The sequence below is a fragment of the Schistocerca americana genome, chromosome 5 (assembly GCF_021461395.2).
Source record: "Schistocerca americana isolate TAMUIC-IGC-003095 chromosome 5, iqSchAmer2.1, whole genome shotgun sequence".
NCBI lineage: Eukaryota > Metazoa > Arthropoda > Insecta > Orthoptera > Acrididae > Schistocerca > Schistocerca americana.
In genome coordinates, this window is record NC_060123.1 from 453,517,189 (window position 1) to 453,527,910 (window position 10,722).

The following is a 10,722-nucleotide window of genomic DNA, read 5'->3' on the forward strand; positions in this document are numbered from 1 at the left end:
ATGTGCCGGGTGCGCGTAAAGACGAGCCGCGGTGTAGTCGTTGTGGAACCGATCAAGTATAGTGGTCACCTATTTAAAACTACGCGAATATGCGACCCAGGAAGAACTAACACTTGCACAGTTAGCAATGGAATGTTTCTTTGAATTTTGTTTTAATATTTATAAATACATTTTTTAAGCGTGCCGGAGGAGGCCTCACTCTGACTTTATTGTTATTTCATGCTGCACGGCAGCGAAGTTCTTTCCACGGCAGTTGTATTGCATAAGAACGTACTATGGTTTTGTGAATAATAAAGGTTTCTATTTCTCTTACCTTCCTCAAAAACAAAATTTTAAAAAAATTAAAAAAAGTGGGTAGAACACTTGCCCGCAAAACACGAAGGTTCACAACTCGACTCTCGGTCCTGCAATTAAAAAAAATAAAATAAAAAAGTAAAAGAGCAAAAGAGAAAAAAAGCAAGGAGATCCAGGATTCGATCCCCATTAAAAAAAGTGATTACAGCATCTGTTTAGTAAGCAGGGGACGCGGGATCGAAACGCAGTAGGGCACCAATTTTCCACTTTCGGCATTGATTTCAGAGAATGCGTGCTCACAGCCAGTCTCTGGAACGTCTTTATTTCAGCCTAATGCGTGTTTCTACATATTCATCTTTCTCAACAGCTGTTAAAAAAGACGGAGAAAGCAGTAACAACTGACTGACACTTACCCTCCCTAGCAGTAAGAATCAGTTTACAATGTCAACAAGTTGCATACAAAGCAGTCAAAACAACTCTGAACGGTGGCCTAAGGGAAGTTCAGCGTCACCCACATCACACACCGCTAAAGTGGAAATGGTTTACCTGTGTCATTTGTTTCAAGCAACAAAGTTATTGTTTTTACATCTTCTAATAATTCGAAAATTTGTTATATGATTTCTGTACGCCCGGTATATTGATTTTGTTATGTAATACTGCGCGTAACTTACCTGATTAATGCTAGCCACGACTGCCCTACTGGAAATGACATCTGTAGGTTTGACATTAAAATGCGTCAGTGCTGTAAAGAACTATTTTACTTTCATAAGCTGTGATTATGGCTCACCATCATTCTCCATAAAAAATATTTCATGTGATGATTTTGCAGATCATTTGCTTGTGGTACTTTCTGTGAGTGTATAATAGTTGGCACTGAACTTAAAGCACCACAAATTTGATTCACAGGTTTCAAGAAAGTTCCATTCCCCCGAAATATGACAGGATAGCCTGCCCGTAATTATATAATAGTTAGCATGTAACCCCTGTCACTGCAAATTTGGTTCAAAGGTTTAAAAACACTGCACTACCTCGAAATTTGGCAGGATAAGCTGCCGGAAAGGAAACATTTTCCCAACTTCAGACTATGGAAACAATGGGTTTTATTCAAATGGAATTATGTAACTTTTTAACTCAATTAGAGAGTTTTATTATGACATACGATGGAACACTCGTTTGAATCAAATACTAAGGAAATAAGCTAAATCTTACGTCAAATGTTGGCAGTCCATTGCAGCCTTCGGTCTTGTAGTAAATGGATATGAAATTGCCCTATCCAAGCCGTCTGGGCGTACGTATTTTCAATATTTTTCATTGTGTGTAACATTGCAGTACAAACATTCATTGTCACTGCGGTATTCCTCTGAAGAAAAATAGAAATATACCCAGAATGATTGGGTTTGAAAACCTTGATAGACAAAGAAATAGTAACTTTTACTACAAATTGTCGAAAATAGTTCCTTCATAATGCGTGGAACTGTTTACGAAATAATATGAGTGTCCACGTTATACCCTGTTTGTTCGCTGCAGTGGTTATCTGACACGGTGGATGGATTTTACGGCTCGGCGCTGCTCTGCCGTCAAGTCCCACAAGTGCACTACCGCCCCGCACCACACATTACAGATTGCCCTCCCACCACCAGACTCTTCCCTGCGTCACCGTAATGGCTGAACTCAAAGCTGCCTGTCCGCTTGAAGGCCTACCCCAGCGTAGACGATAATTACAGTGCTGTCTGGAAGCGCAGCGACACGGCTGATGATGGGAGTTCAGTCACCGTGATATTAAAACGTGGCCCCGCTCCGCGATATCCTTTGTCAGGGAAATAGTAGCATTGTACTCACATGTTATCTACCACCACACTAATGTGAGGTTACGGCAAGAATCTACCATACATGAACCGTAACCAGGTGACAGAAAAAAAAGAACAAGTACGTCATTAAAAAAACTTTGGGGCACCGCTCACGAAGAGGACTAATTTTGAGGTTAACGTTATTCACTTGCAGCTAGTGTCTACTAAAATATACGTAGCGAATTTGCAGAATGAGTCTTTTACGCTGCGGTGGAATGTACCGGCACATTAAAAGGGAGTTCAAATGGTCCAAATGGCTCTGAGCACTATGGGACGCAACTGCTGAGGTCGTCAGTCCCCTAGAACTTAGAACTACTTAAACCTAACTAACCTAAGGACAACACACACATCCATGCCCGAGGCAGGATTCGAACCTGCGACCGTAGCGGTCGCGCGGTTCCAGACTGTAGCGCCAGAACCGCTCGGCCACCAGCGGCCGGCTAAAAGGGAGTGTTCGGGCTCGAGTCAACATTATAAACATGATAAAAACACTAAACACAACCAGCACCATTGCCTTCTGGTGATCTTGTACTCGTATATGTCACAGAGAAACGTAACTCGAGTCTTATGCTGTGTACGTTTAGGAAGTTACGAGGCAAGCTGAGAAAGTAAGTGTACGGTGGCCATAATGGATTTTGTTTTAATTTTTTTGTTTTTTGAGAGTTGGTAACACTGACTGGTAGAGGGGTAGGGAGCTCTTGAACTAGAGCGAGCGCCACAGGAAGACGGAAGTACGTAAACTCATGTTGTAATGACCAGTTGAAATGGAAGATGTGGGTAAAAACTCCTTCGCAAAGGGAGCCACAAGATGCCAACAGTACGACGCAGCCAAAGTGTCTTGCGTTGGGATGATGAGATAAAGATAAAAGAGCTTAGAGCAGTTACTGTGATATTCAGGTAGTCGCTTTTCCCTCGATCACTACGTAAATGCAGTAGAAAAGAAAAGCACTGTAAAGTGGCTTGCCGACTTCTATCGCCACAGATGTAAATGCTTCCTTTACGCTTAGTGAAAACTGAGTCGCGTATAGAATGTGTGAAGTGACACGAGAGAACAGTGCTAAGCGCATGTTCCGCACGTGCTGCGCTGGTACTACGCGTATTGAAACGCGTACACATTCTTGTCCACCACCTATTGGCGATGCGCTGCGCTGACGGAATCGAGACGCGCGCCCTGTAATCTTCCTCAAAGGATTTTACAAAAACTCTTCAGTAAAAAATTGATTGTTTACATTGCTTCTATCTCATCTTCATGTTGAAGGGCCCATCAGCTTCCTAATACTCATATTCATGTTTAACTAAAACACTGCGCAAAATCGGAAAATTTTGCAATGAAAAATACGAATAGCTATGATTTTGAGATTGGTGCACATTGCAATATATGTTGCTGTGTGTGAAATTTAGCTAATATATGACTTGGGATCGCGAGAAAATGGCCGATCACACGCGTGCCAGAAAGAAATATATGTAATATCCTTTATATCGATGGTAGGCAATGAAATCCTTGTAACTCTACTCTATCAAATTTTGCAGGAGAAGCTAAAACTGTTTCTTAAGAATAATACATTTGTTTTGAAATTTCTTTATTAAGGTTTTACTTTCACCTTCTCAGTTGAGAAGGTGAAACTTCTGAATTTAATGCTGAAATTGCTGAGTGATATAGGATGCAAGTGTACCTGCTTAAACTGCTGAGTGAAACTGAACGTACTGTCTGTTTGCTTGTCTTTATAATTTCAACACAGACTTACAAAACTGATCCTGACAAATGCACCCCAAACTTATTTATTTATTGCCCACAATAAACAACGATACCGCCATCTGGCTGCTCAAATGATTAACACAATCGAATGGCATTGAATTAGAAGAGATTCTAACAATGACCTAAACATTTCATAAGACACTTACCTCACAGAAAATCTTCATTACACGAACTACAGAGATACAGCAAGCACCAATACAGCCAGCTAAATCAAAGATTTTAACTACTGTAGGCTCTAACTACTAATAGGCATGTGGTTAGAAAAGGAAAGATTTTGTTGCAGAGAAAACAATGTATTTCACAAGTTTTACTTTAATAATGTGACATCCCGTTCAAAAAATTATGTAGTCATTCGTGACATCCGGTTCCAAAAATTATATATACATCAACAATAATACATTTCCATGACGGACACACGTCTAGATCGCCCGCTTGCGCTAACACTTCAGGCTTCTAACGACCATCACTGCTAACTATTAACATCCAACCTCCATCTTTGCTGGCTATTCACCTCTAACAGCGAGTCCGACCACATACAGAGTCTCTTACAGAGGGAGCACAGCGCTGTCAGAGTTATTAATGCAGTCTATCGCGCTGCTAACATATAGCCGGCAAGTGTGGCCGTGCGGTTCTAGGCGGTACAATCTGGAACCGCGTGACCGCTACGGTCGCAGTTTAGAATCGTTCCTAGGGTATGGATGTGTGTGATGCCCTTAGGTTGGTTAGATTTAAGTAATTCTAAGTTCTAGGGGACTGATGACCTCAGATGTTAAGTCCCATAGTGCTCAGAGCAATTTGAACCTTTTTTTTTTTTTTTTTTTTTGCTAACATATAAACATACAAACAGGCTACTTACATTCCTGGCAGATTAAAATTGTGTGACGGACCGAGACTCGAACTCGGAACCTTTGCCTTTCGCGGGCAAGTGCTCTACCGACTTTTTTTTTTTTTTTTTTAAATTGCTCTACTAATTGTTTTTAAGAAAACAAATAAAAACCTCTTGGGTATGATAATAAAAGACGACGTTCTTCATAAATAACACAATATCCTTTGAAAACGCAAAACATAAAAGGTAGCTATATTTCCGCAACGGCCTTCTTTTGTATTTGTATGGTTTTTGGTAACATAAATGAGTGTACAGTCTCACCATCAGCATCATTTTTTTTTTTTTTTTTTTTTTTTTTTTTTTTTTTTTTTTTTTTGGAGCACAAGAGAAAGAAAACAAATAGGCTGCAGATAGAGAGCTATGTGTGAAAGGGATAAACATCTGTAAGGAGAAAAAAAAACTTAGAAGAGGAGGAGAAAAGAGAACTGAAATAAAATAGGAATACTTTCCGCGCCATGCTCCACTTTGGCGCGCCAGCAGAACAAAATGCATTCTATCATTGACCATTGAAGGGGAACGTGGGATCGTCCAGCCTTGGCTGGCACGGTTCGTTGAGATTCCAGCTTTGAGGCGGGTTGGTGAAAATGCTCTGCAAATAGTTCGCGAAAGTGGCCCGATAGTGTCGATGCCGGCGAAGGGTGTGGTGATACACTTGGAGGCGTGTCCAAAAGTCCGCCGGATCGACGATGTCGTCTCGGAAGAGGTAGTCGACAGCCATGCCACTGATCCATGTGATGGCGTGCCACTTATCCGACGGAAAGTAGGTCGTGTCGGGATATATCATCATAGTGGGAGAAACGTGATGTGGTGGTACTCGGAGGTAGAAAGCCACAATCTTCTGTACGAGGGTCCAGACAGCTGCTGCTGGCCCACACTCAAAACGATGTAAATCTGTATCTTCGACATTGCACTTGAGGCACAGGGGTGAGTCCACCAGTGCGATGCGATGCAGTTTCTGTCTTGTAGTATACTTGCCGTTGCCGAGAAGGTACCACATAGAGGTGGTGTCAGTGGTGTGATATGGTTGGTGGATCGTTTTCCAAACTGTAGGCCATGAAACCTGGGGGTGACGTGTTTCGACGGGGTTGCGGGGTGGAGACTTTCGGAGAAGGCGGTAGATGTCGCGGGTGGTCGTCTTCCTGGTCCTGGGGAGCTCGGTGCATATGTAGCTGTACTCCAAAAAGAAACGGCCGATATGTGACATCGGAGGTGGGATGTGTGCCAAAGACGTCGGTGGGCGTCTCGAAACAGGCGCGAGCTCGGTGGTCAACATTCCAGTAAAACTAGCATTTTGGGTTTTCCATAACCGGAGCATAGTATTGGTGTAAAGTGCCGTTGTCCTGGCTCTCACATTAACCAGATCGAGGCCACCGTCCCGCTTCGGTAAGGTGAGAGCTTCATACTGGACTTTGAAGATGTGTCCAGAACAAATGAAATAGCCGAATGCCGCCTGTAACCTGGCCGCCATTGTCGCAGTGATGGGCAGAATCTTCGCTATATGGGGTATCCGAGCTGCCAGATGGGTATTGACGAAGGTGACTCTCTGGCACACAATCAGCGGGCGTAGTATGTGATTTTGTATGTTGGCCCGGATGCGTTGCAGCAGCGCACGAAAATTGATCGCCGAGGTGCGGCGAATGTCTCGCGTGTACACCAATCCGAGACAACGAATGGTGTCTACCAGTTGAAATGGAACTACGCTGTCTGCGGGAAGGCCGCGGCCGATGTTCATGGCGCATGATTTTGCCACGTTCATAGCGCTCCCTGCCCCTGCACTGTAACGGGTAATCCACTGCATCGCAGCTTGTACGTCAGCCGCTGAACGTACGACGAGGGCCAAGTCGTCCGCGTAAGCTCGACAGCGGAACATATGATCCCGGAGTGGAATACCTGTCAAACGTCGGCGTAATCCGCAAATGAGTGGTTCCATCGCAATGGCATAAAGTACCGTCGACAAAGGGCAACCCTGCCGTACTGAGCGTTCAATCCGTATAGGTTCTGTAAGTCTGCCGTTGACGAGAAGTCTGGACGTTGCTCCACGAAGGAGCCGCATAATCACTTGCGTGAACGTCGGGGGAATTGCCATTCGGTCCATCACTGCGTTGAGGAATGCATGATTGACGCGGTCAAACGCTTGTTTGAAGTCGATGGAGATTAAAGCGCCTGGCAGTCGCGAGTGTGTTGCCACAGCGATCACATCTCGATATTCACTGAGGGCCGTCTGTATATTACGATCGCCGCCTAAGGATGTTTGTTCGTGGGAGACAATGTCCCGTAATACATGTTTGAGTCGCACTGCCAGAAGGCGTGTGAAAATCTTGAAGTCCGAATTGAGTAACGTGATCGGCCGATAACTGTCGAGTCGTGTTCCTCCTGCGGGTTTCGGGACTGGTACAAGTAAGCCTTCCATGATCATTGGTGGCGGGTTCGCCGCGCCGGACAAAAGTTCCCAGTACATGTCCCTCCATCGTGGCATCATCAAATCTTGGAAGGTTCTGTAAAATTCGAGAGGTAAACCATCCGGGCCGGGAGATCGATTCAGAGACCCCTTGGCCACAGCGCCTTGGACGTCGTCGGTGGTCACTTCAGCAGTCAGGAGGGTTGCAGCTGCTGTGTTTAGAGTACCAAGTGTCTCATGGGCAACCTCAGCAATGGTCTCTGCACCGGCAGGTACTTCTTGATAGAAAAGTCTATAGTGCGTTGTGAATGCATCCGCAATGGTAGCTTGCGAAGTCAGCCGTCGTCCATCAGGTAAGTCTAAAGTTGTCATTAAAGCCTGTCGGCGTCGACGAACATTTTGAACAATATGATGCATAGAAGGTTCTTCACCATTAATCCTGTCTTGGCTGCGGGCTCGTACAATGGCTCCCTCTAGACGGCATCTGGTCAAGGATAGAATCTTTGCCTTGATGCGTTGAGCTTCTTTGAGGCGATCCGGGGATGGAGGATGATCCATGAGTTCACGTAGAGCGCTATAGTAGAAATCAGTTGTATGGTGATTCCACCTGGCTTTTGCTCTGCCATAGTGTGTCAATGTGCGTCGGATGGCCGGTTTGGCGCACAGCAACCACCACTGCAGTGTGGTCTCGTAACGCATAATGCGTTGAAAACAGGTGTGCCACGTATCGGTGACCTGTTGTCGACATTCAGGGTCCCGCAGTAGCGCGACATTGAGTTTCCAGGGTCCTGCACTGCGCCATATAGATTGTCGACGTAGGTTCATGGTACAGATATAGATGTCATGATCCGAAAAGGCAGACGGCCAACGTTCCGCGTCGAGGAGAACTAATTTTAGAGCGTTAGAGATGTATATTCTATCAAGTCGGCTGGCGGAGTGACTCGTGATGTGTGTATACCCCGGGCGGTCGCCGTGTATCACTCGCCAAGTGTCGAGGAGACGAAGGCGGTGGACGAGGAAGCGAAGTTCGGGACATGTGGTGAAATGGGGGTATTGGTCTGTGCGCTCGAGAACACAGTTGAAATCTCCACCTACGATGAGATGATCGTATCGACCGAGGAATAAAGGCATGATATCTTCTGCGTAGAACTGGGAGCGATCCCTCCGTTTATCAGTGCCCGATGGGGCGTAGAGATTTATGATTTTGAGTCCTTCAACTGTTATGGCCACCCCTCGCGCTGTTGAGAGGTATGCGACATCGGAAACTGCAATTCCTTCTCGGAGGAAGATGGCTGCGCCTGTGTGTTCCATAGCTGCAGGGGCGGCGTACGTCTCATATCCATAACACCCAGTCCAAGTCGCTGTCCTCAGTTCTTGTAACAGGGCGATGTCGATGTCCGCTGCTCTTAGCGTGTCACGGAGCAGTTGAAGTTTAGCATGGGAGCCGATATTATTAGTATTGATAGTAGCTATTCGGTACGCCTGATGGGAGATCCGTGCTGTTGATAGGGTCGTAGCTGGTGAAGATTGTTGTTGTGGATGCTGGAAGTCCATAGAAGTCGCAGGATTCGCCGTAGAAACTTCCCCCATTTTAGTTTTGATCTAACGGAGAAACAGATCTCATTTCCGCATCAGATGGAGGTGGGAAATCCGTGTCATCCGCCCATGAAAGGTGTCCGACTGGTTCGACATCGGCGAGAGGTGGCAGCGCTGGCCGAGTCGGCTCAATGGCGTCGGCTTCTGGGCGCGGGGCTTGCGCACGATCTCCGTTGGACGGTTCACCGTCTTGTGGATGACGTGTCTCCGTGGCAGAGGAGAAGGCGTTATCGTGTTCTCCGTCGGAGTGATGTGGCATCTCTTCGTCCTGCGGAGGGGGCTCAATGGTCGAGTCTGATGTCTTGCGGCGTTTTTTTCGTCATTTGGGCGACTTCTGCTTTCGGCAATGAGTTTCGGTGTCTGAGGAAGGAAGAGATTCACGTCGTTCCGGTACAACAGCCGCGGGTGCTATGATGCGGTCTTCATTCTCCAGAACACTCTCATTGGTATCCTTGTGATCTTCTAGCGTGGGTGTGTCCGGCTGTTGGCATGTTCACAGGCGGCATCGCCGGTGTCAAGGTGCTGGGACGCCTCCGGGTGTATCGGACCAGAGAGACGCTCGTGAACGGCGCCTTGTGAGGGCTGGACGTGCAGTGTCGCCGCATAGGTGACTGGAAGGGTGGTCACGGTTCTGTCGGTGTTCGTGTCGTCAGGCCTTAGTTGTTTGATGCGGCGTTGCAGGCATTCATTACGGACGTGGCCTTCTTGGCCACAACCGGAACATGTTCGAGGTTGTCCGTCCTAAATGATCACCGCACGGCAGCCGCCGATAGAAATGTACGATGGAACGTGCCGTTTGAGATCGATTCGGACTTGTCTCACACCATTAAGCACCGGATACGTCGTAAACTGTGCCCATGTCTCGGCTACGTGGCTCTGGACTTTTCCGAACGGACTTAGCGCCGCGATGACTTCATCATCAGTCACCTCGAAAGGCAGTTCGAATACACGGATCGTCCGAAGGCCAAGTCCTGCATGGTCGACATCCACAGGCCCGACGTTTCCGTCGGAGTGCCGAAATTTTAGTCCATGTCGCGTCCTTTGAATGATCTCGTTGCAGGCAGCGTCGGAAGTCATCTTAACATAAACGACGCTGCTAATGATCGATAGGTGTATGCCGTTGAGTTCGTCACGCGGGATCTTCACGTCTTCGCGTAGGAAGCGTTCGACGGCCAGTGCTTTGGGTCGTGCGTATTCGTTTGAGAAGGTGAACTTAAGAGTGTTCTTCCTGGAAGAGTTGGCCATTACAGCTTGTTCGACTGAGAAGCGCTGTGACGAGGAAGTAAACAAAACACTTCGCGCGCGCAGCGGCGTGGACGGCCGAGCGCGGTGCGCACTGCTGCCCTGCCGAACGCAGACTGTCGACTGAGCTACCCAAGCACGACTCACACCCCGTCCTCACAGCTTTACTTCTGCCAGTATCTCGTCTCCTATCTTCCAAACTTAACAGAAGCTCTTCTGCGAACTTTGCTTGGGTAGCTCAGTCGGTAGAGCAATTGCCCGCGAAAGGCAAAGGTCCTGAGTTCGAGTTTCGGTCCGGCACACAGTTTTAATCTGCCAGGAAGTTTCATCCCAGCGCACACTCCGCTGCAGAGTGAAAATCTCATTCAGGCTACTTACAGTTTTCGCGGCCATCTTCCGCAACAGCTGTTAAAAAATCTGTTACTACACGTTAATAACAGGTTATCCGTCTTGAGCTGACTGCAATTTAATGAAAATTACTAAAATTGCGGTCAGCTCAAGACGGATAATCTATAGTAAAAGATATTTCCTAAGAAATATATAAGGCGATGTAGATGATATTGCTACATGTGTAACTATACAGAAGAAGCCATTTTTGGACAGATTAGAGAAATCAATGCTGTTTCGGATCTCTCTTAGATTATGGAGTAACTGGCTACTGGAATTCGAGGTTTTCACAGAAAAATAGGAGTTACGAGATTTT